This window comes from Schistocerca piceifrons, chromosome 3 (assembly GCF_021461385.2).
Source record: "Schistocerca piceifrons isolate TAMUIC-IGC-003096 chromosome 3, iqSchPice1.1, whole genome shotgun sequence".
Lineage (NCBI taxonomy): Eukaryota > Metazoa > Arthropoda > Insecta > Orthoptera > Acrididae > Schistocerca > Schistocerca piceifrons.
The window spans coordinates 938,842,435-938,848,951 of record NC_060140.1 but is presented as its reverse complement, the minus strand read 5'-3'; the positions used below and the strand labels follow the sequence as shown (position 1 = coordinate 938,848,951).

General features: G+C 42.2%; 1 pseudogene; it reads left to right on the top strand.

Moving 5' to 3' along the window:
• Positions 1–6,186: 6,186 nt before the first annotated feature.
• Positions 6,187–6,304, top strand: LOC124790792 (annotated as a pseudogene).
• The last annotated feature ends 213 nt before the right edge of the window (positions 6,305–6,517 follow it).

The following is a 6,517-nucleotide window of genomic DNA, read 5'->3' as shown; positions in this document are numbered from 1 at the left end:
TTTATTATGAATCAAGATATCCTAGAAAGGGAGCCAACCGACTTTCTCCATCTCCTTGGTAAACTGGATGTTCCCAATGAAAGGCTGCAGTTATATATTTGCGTTGGACCCCTGGTTATTTTTACAGGAAGAATCAGCAGTTAGAGACTTGCTTCCCAATGCGTACCACCCTCAGATTAAAAGACTTGCAAAGTGGGTGTAATCTGGTTAGACAACTAAATTATTATTTTTAACAGTGTAATGTTTTATTTACGCTATGGATAACGAAACAAGTGGGAACACTTAGAGGAGCGAACTAATCGTCAGCAATTCTTAATCTTCCAGAATGGGATATTCACTCTGCAGCGGAGTGTGCGCTGATATGAAACTTCCTGGCAGATTAAAACTGTGTGCCCGACCGAGACTCGAACTCGGGACCTTTGCCTTTCGCGGGCAAGTGCTCTACCAACTGAGCTACCGAAGCACGACTCACGTCCGGTATTCACAGCTTTACTTCTGCCAGTATCTCGTCTCCTACCTTCCAAACTTCTTAATCTTCCTGTATAATTATTAGCAGTGATTTCTTTCGAAAACCTATTGCTCTCTCGGCAGAAAAAATTATCTTGATGGAGCTAGCAATTTCTGCAGAAAGAGAAATGTTATTTGCGTGAATAACAGTGTTTCTTTTTCTGTTATGTCTCATTATTTTCTTAAACCCAAGAGTTTGGGGGAGGGGAATTTATTGGAACACAATAAATACAGTGTTTACAGAATTATGGGTCTCAGAAGTGATACTAGAGTTATCGGTCTCGTAATTTGTTGTGTCAGGCACACAGGATAGCGTCTAACGAGTACGTTTCGGCCGGATGAAGGCTGTTTCCAGTAAGCAATAGACGCTTACACGCAGGCAATTAATCGCACACTGCACAGTGACGTCTAGTACTAGTTACCAATATTCTAGCCTGCCGTATATCTTTGACTCATCCCCTAGTCTCTGTTCTTTTCTAAACTTATCCATATAGCTGGGTTGGCAATGGTTCTAGCCGGCCACTGTGGCCGAGCGGTTCTAGACGCTTCAGTTCGGAACCGCGCTGCTGCTACGGTCGAAGGTTTGAATCCTGCCTCGGGCATGGTTGTGTGTGATGTCCTTAGGTTAGTTTTAAGTAGTTCTAAGTCTAGAGGACTGATGACCTCAGATGTTAAGTGCCATAGTGCTTTGAACCAATGGTTCTAACCTACTCATGCACCTGTGGTTACCTCCTGCAGACATTCAAACTTACGATCCACTCACAATTATTCATATGTGTACACACAAGTGAGATAGCAGCGATGAATCCAGGGGCGGCGAGGGGGGGAAGGCTATGGGGCTCCAAGCCCTCTCCCCACCTCCTACCCACGTAGAACTAACCTGTTAAGAAACAGGTTAGATAAGTAAAGATAAGTAATAAAGGTAAGTAATCTCTACAACATAGCTTTCAGACTTAACTATCCCAAACATTTTCTCGCTATTGTAGGTGATGTGATAACAGATTAAGAAAACACCTCCGTTGAGACTAGAGTATTTGGAGATGTTATAATGTCACAAAATTTCAACGACCTCATCCTCCACCCCTTCCCCCCCCCCCCCCCCCCCTCACCCATTTGCAGCGACCAAAATCCTGGATTCCACTCTGGTGGATACAAGGATCAGGATAGATGTGTACCAAGAAATAAATGAAACAACTGAGCCCATTGCATCTTCACAGCCTGATGGTTCGCTGAACACTTAAAATGCACAAGAAATTCAGTACTGAATTTATGCACGTACCATCAAATGAGGTGGAAATGGTACGTATGCTCCTGTTTAATCGTTAATGAAATTCAGATGGTCCAAGAATTGAAGTTTCTCCCAGTCATCGGGGCGACACTACAAAAGTGTTTGTCCATACATCTCCAAAAGATCGCAGGCTTAAAACTAACAGTATCCTGTGCCTTCTCCTCAAAATCTTTCATAAGATATTGCCCCGCAAGGGAGACTAGGGATCTCCAATGACGATCCTGTTAGGGGGGGTAGTACGTCAAACGGGTCGACTTGGAGCAGGAGAGGCACCACAGGACATTTTAAGTTCCACTGTCTATACTTTTACAAATGAATTCATAAAACTTAGTCAGCATGACCAAGAATGATTCAGGATTCACACTCATAGCAGTGGAAGTGCAAAAACATAACAAGATAATTTTTTTTTAGATATAAAGTTCCATCATTTTTTCACTTACTTTTGGCTGCTTTTGTTGTTATAGGTACATTTTTCTTCACAAGTAAGAGAGACTGTTCGATGAATTTTGCACAGCATACAAACCATACTTACAGGTGTATGAAACTCTAGAATTTTCCATATCTATCAAAAACTGTGGTAAAAATTGAGATAATTAACTAGAAAATTTAATTTTTTTCTAAACATAAAGTTTAAAACGTAACAACTCATTCATTTTTTCATAAGTTAAATAGATTCTAGAGTTTCAGACAACTGTAAGGATGGTTTGTATGCTGTGCAAAATTCATCGAACAGTCTCTCTTACTTACGAAGAAAAGTGTACCTATAGCAACAAATGCAGCCAATAGTAAGAGAAAAAATGATGAAATTTCACATGTGAAGAAATTATTTTGTTATGTTTTTCAACATCCGCTGCTACGAGTGTGAATCCTGAATCCTTCCTGGTCATGCTGACAAAGGTTTATGAATTTACTTGTAAAGGTATAGACAGTGGAAATTAAAATGTCCTCTGGCGCCTCTCCTGCTTCAAGTCGGTCCGTTTGACGTCCTACCCCCCTTAAGTTGTTTATAAAACTCGTTACTGAATAAAACCCAAGCTGAGGACAGCATATGCTGAAACGGTTGTAATCTGTCTGTTAAAATGTTTTGCAATCAATGATAAGGATTCGGCGAGCGTGTGAAATCACTCCTCTTTAGAGATGGGTAGTTCGCGAACGAAGTGTGCAAAGGAGCGGTTCACCAAGATGAACAAAAGGACCGAGGAACGAATTCCAAGGAACGATAGGTTCATAGTTCACTTCGGTCGCGGCGGTCTACTTATAGTTCCCGCGAACGAGGAACGATCGGTTCATAGTTCACTAGTTCACTTCGGTCGCGGCGGTCACTTCGGCGGTTCTCGTTCTAGCCTCGGTCCCGTGCTCGTCTCAATCTCGGTCTCCCTCGGCCGCACTCGTCGTTCTTCGCATGACCACCTGTCTCATTTCCACTGCCGACTGCTCCTACTAGTTAGTTCAGTATCCAGTTGTTCGTTTCGTTCACTGCGCTCGCCTATTTTACACTTGTTCCCAACTGTTCTTGCACTTGGTTCTGGTTATTCAGCGTCCACGACCGGTAATCAAAAAGTATTTTATACTTACGTAAATTACATAAAAATTACGTTTTATGTAACAGGTATGTCTTTTCAGGTAACAAAAGGGCATATCAGCTCACTTTATTATATCAATGAACAGCAGGAGACATACTTATAACAAGGCAAGTTTTTTTGTTATTCATATATTTTTTGGTTTCATCGACTTGATTTAGCAGCTAACTTTCAATAAGTTGCTTAATTTTTAGTGTAAGAAAATGCATATAAAACGATTTTCGTGTATCTTTCATATACAAAACATCACATTTAGGAAGCCTCTAATTTTTTTTAAGTTTGGTGGTTTCCAATTTGCATTGCCTGTTAGTTTGGTTTCTTTGAAAAAAAAAAAAAAGTGGGTTGTGAGTCATTTTGGCTCAGTAGGAAAAGCGGTGCCTCTCCATTTGAAAAGACATAGATTGCCATAAAATCGTATTTACTTATTATCTCAAAAACATTTCTTCAGAAGGAGCCTTCAAACCAAAAACTTTATTACTGCGAACTTAATTATTATTATTTTTGCTGCATTAATTTTAATAATGCAACATAAAAACCTAATTTTTACTAAGCGTGTGACGCAAGTATGAGAAAACTACATTTTATTTTATGCTTCCATAAAGTCTCTACTTGGCCTACGAACTCAGAGACAACGTGAAGTATATATAGGGTATAAACGATTATTGTTTACAACGTAGCACAGCTATGTAGTGGAAGTGAAAACGAAGAATTTTATACAAGACACTTGTGGTCTATTAAGTTGGGAAACAGCCACCAACAGGTTTACAAGACTACATAAGCTATAGCCCATGCGCGTCGCGTGAGATTTTCATGTTCTCTTCTCCAGCTCTCTACACATCGTCATCGATTGTTTCGCAATTGTTGCTTGCATTAGCTTGTTATTTCCTCACTGCCTACTTATTACATGTTTGTCTGTTTGTTGTATCTGCTCGTAACGGACAACACATCCTCCGTAATTGGCGAGCAGTCTGTACTCGGGGCCGGTTTTCCGTGCGCCACCCTATATTACGAGGCCTGTTCAGAAAGTAAGCTCCGATTGATTGCCAAATTGAAACCACAGTGAACATCAGAAATGTTTTACTTGTAACAATTAGCTACACCTTTCAGCTACTTCTCTACGTAGTCGCCGTTCTGACTTAGACTTTTGTCATAGCGTTGTACCAACTTTTCAATAGCCTCATCATAGAAGGCAGCCGCCAGTGCTTTCCGCCAATTCTCCACGCTGGCCCACACCTCGTTGTCTGTGTCAAAATGTTGTCTTCAAAGACAGCGGTTCATGTGACCAGAGATGAAACTCAGGGGGAGACAATTGCGGACTGTATTGTGGGTAATCTCACATTTCCATTTGAAAGCGATGCAGGAGCATCTTCATTGCCCCTGCATAATGCGGCTGAGAATTGTCTTGAAGAAGAAACAGCACGACAGTTATGTAATGTTAGCTGCATAGCTTCAGGCGAAATTTCTCACCAGGCCCTCGTACTTGGCGGCAGACACTATTTTCTAGACATCTTTACGCACTCACTGCGAGCTCAGAAATGAGAAGAGCGACGTGATGCTAACTGGGGTTATACTAGAGACACTACCCAACACATCTGTGCAAAGCTTTATCGGATTTCCATAGTCGTTTCCATTTCGCGACCGATCGGAGCTTACTTTCTGAACGCCCCTCGTAATTCCCTGTGATCAGCCACACAAGGCTACGGTTGGCTAAGCGAGAGGTTCTGCAGACTCACAGAAATTACTTCTAAAAGTGTGTAAGCATTCTGTAATGAATAAAAACTCTATACTCCAGGGGGGAGGTAAGTGCCCCCTCTTGGTGCCCTCCATCCTTCAGTCACCTAAACTACTAGTTTTCAGTTTTTCATAAGAACTATATACCAAGGACAAATGAACGGTGAACGAGTAAAAATGAACGGTTCCCAAAAAAGAACGATCAGCAGTGAAGTAGTTCCCAAAGATGAACGAGTTTGCCCATCTCTACTCCTCCTGTCCGGTGACATCCACTCTGAGCGTATGGTGGTCGCACTTACAATTTTTACTGAGTGTCAGAATTTTTTTTATCTGGTGGAAAAGCCTTGAATAAGGTCCATTCATACTCATCATCATTAGTTATCTGCTATGTTAGCAGGTCCTTTGCCTCTCCATTTTCTGCGATCCGTTGCTTCCTTCTTAAGGCTGCTGTATGTTGTACCGTCCATCATGTCATCCAGTATCTGGAATTTCTTCCTTCCTCGCTTCCTTTTCCCTTCTACATAACCTTCTAAAGCTGTTTTTATCAGTCCGTCATTCTTTCTTAATATATGCCCAATCCAATTTCTTTTTCTTCTCTTTATTACATCTAGTAACTGTCTTTTCTCTCCCACTCTTCTCAGTACCTCTTCATTTTTTACTCTGTCCATCCAACTTATTCTTTCCATCTTCCGCCATGTCCAGATCTCAAAAGCCTCCAGCCTTTCTCTGACTTTTTTCCTCATAGTCCATGTTTCAGCGCCATATAGAAGAACACTCGTCCAGATCTCAAAAGCCTCCAGCCTTTCTCTGACTTTTTTCCTCATAGTCCATGTTTCAGCGCCATATAGAAGAACACTCCATACAAGACATTTTATGAGTCTCTTTCTGAGTTCTCTGTCCAGACCGCTGCAGAAGATTCTCCTTTTCTTATAAAACGCCCCTTTTGCCATTGCTATCCTTGTTTTAATTTCTGTGGTGCGCTTCCAGTCGGTGTCTATCCTGCTTCCAAGATAATTAAAATTTTGCACCTGTTCTAGTGTTTCTCCATTCAGCATTATTTTTATTTCCTTATTTTCTCCTGGCAACGGCCTTGCCGCAGTGGATACACCGGTTCCCGTCACATCACTGACGTTAAGCGCTGTCGGGCGTGGCCGGCACTTGGATGGGTGACCATCTGAGACGCCATGTGCTGTTGCCATTTTTCGGGGTGCACTCAGCCTCGTGATGCCAATTGGGGAGCTACCCGACCGACTAGTAGCGGCTCCGGTCAAAGAAAACCATCATAACGACCGGGAGAGCGGTGTGCTGACCACACGCCCCTCCTATCCGCATCCTCCACTGAGGATGACACGGCGGTCGGATGGTCCAGATGGGCCACTTGTGGCCTGAAGACGGAGTGCAGAGTGCTATT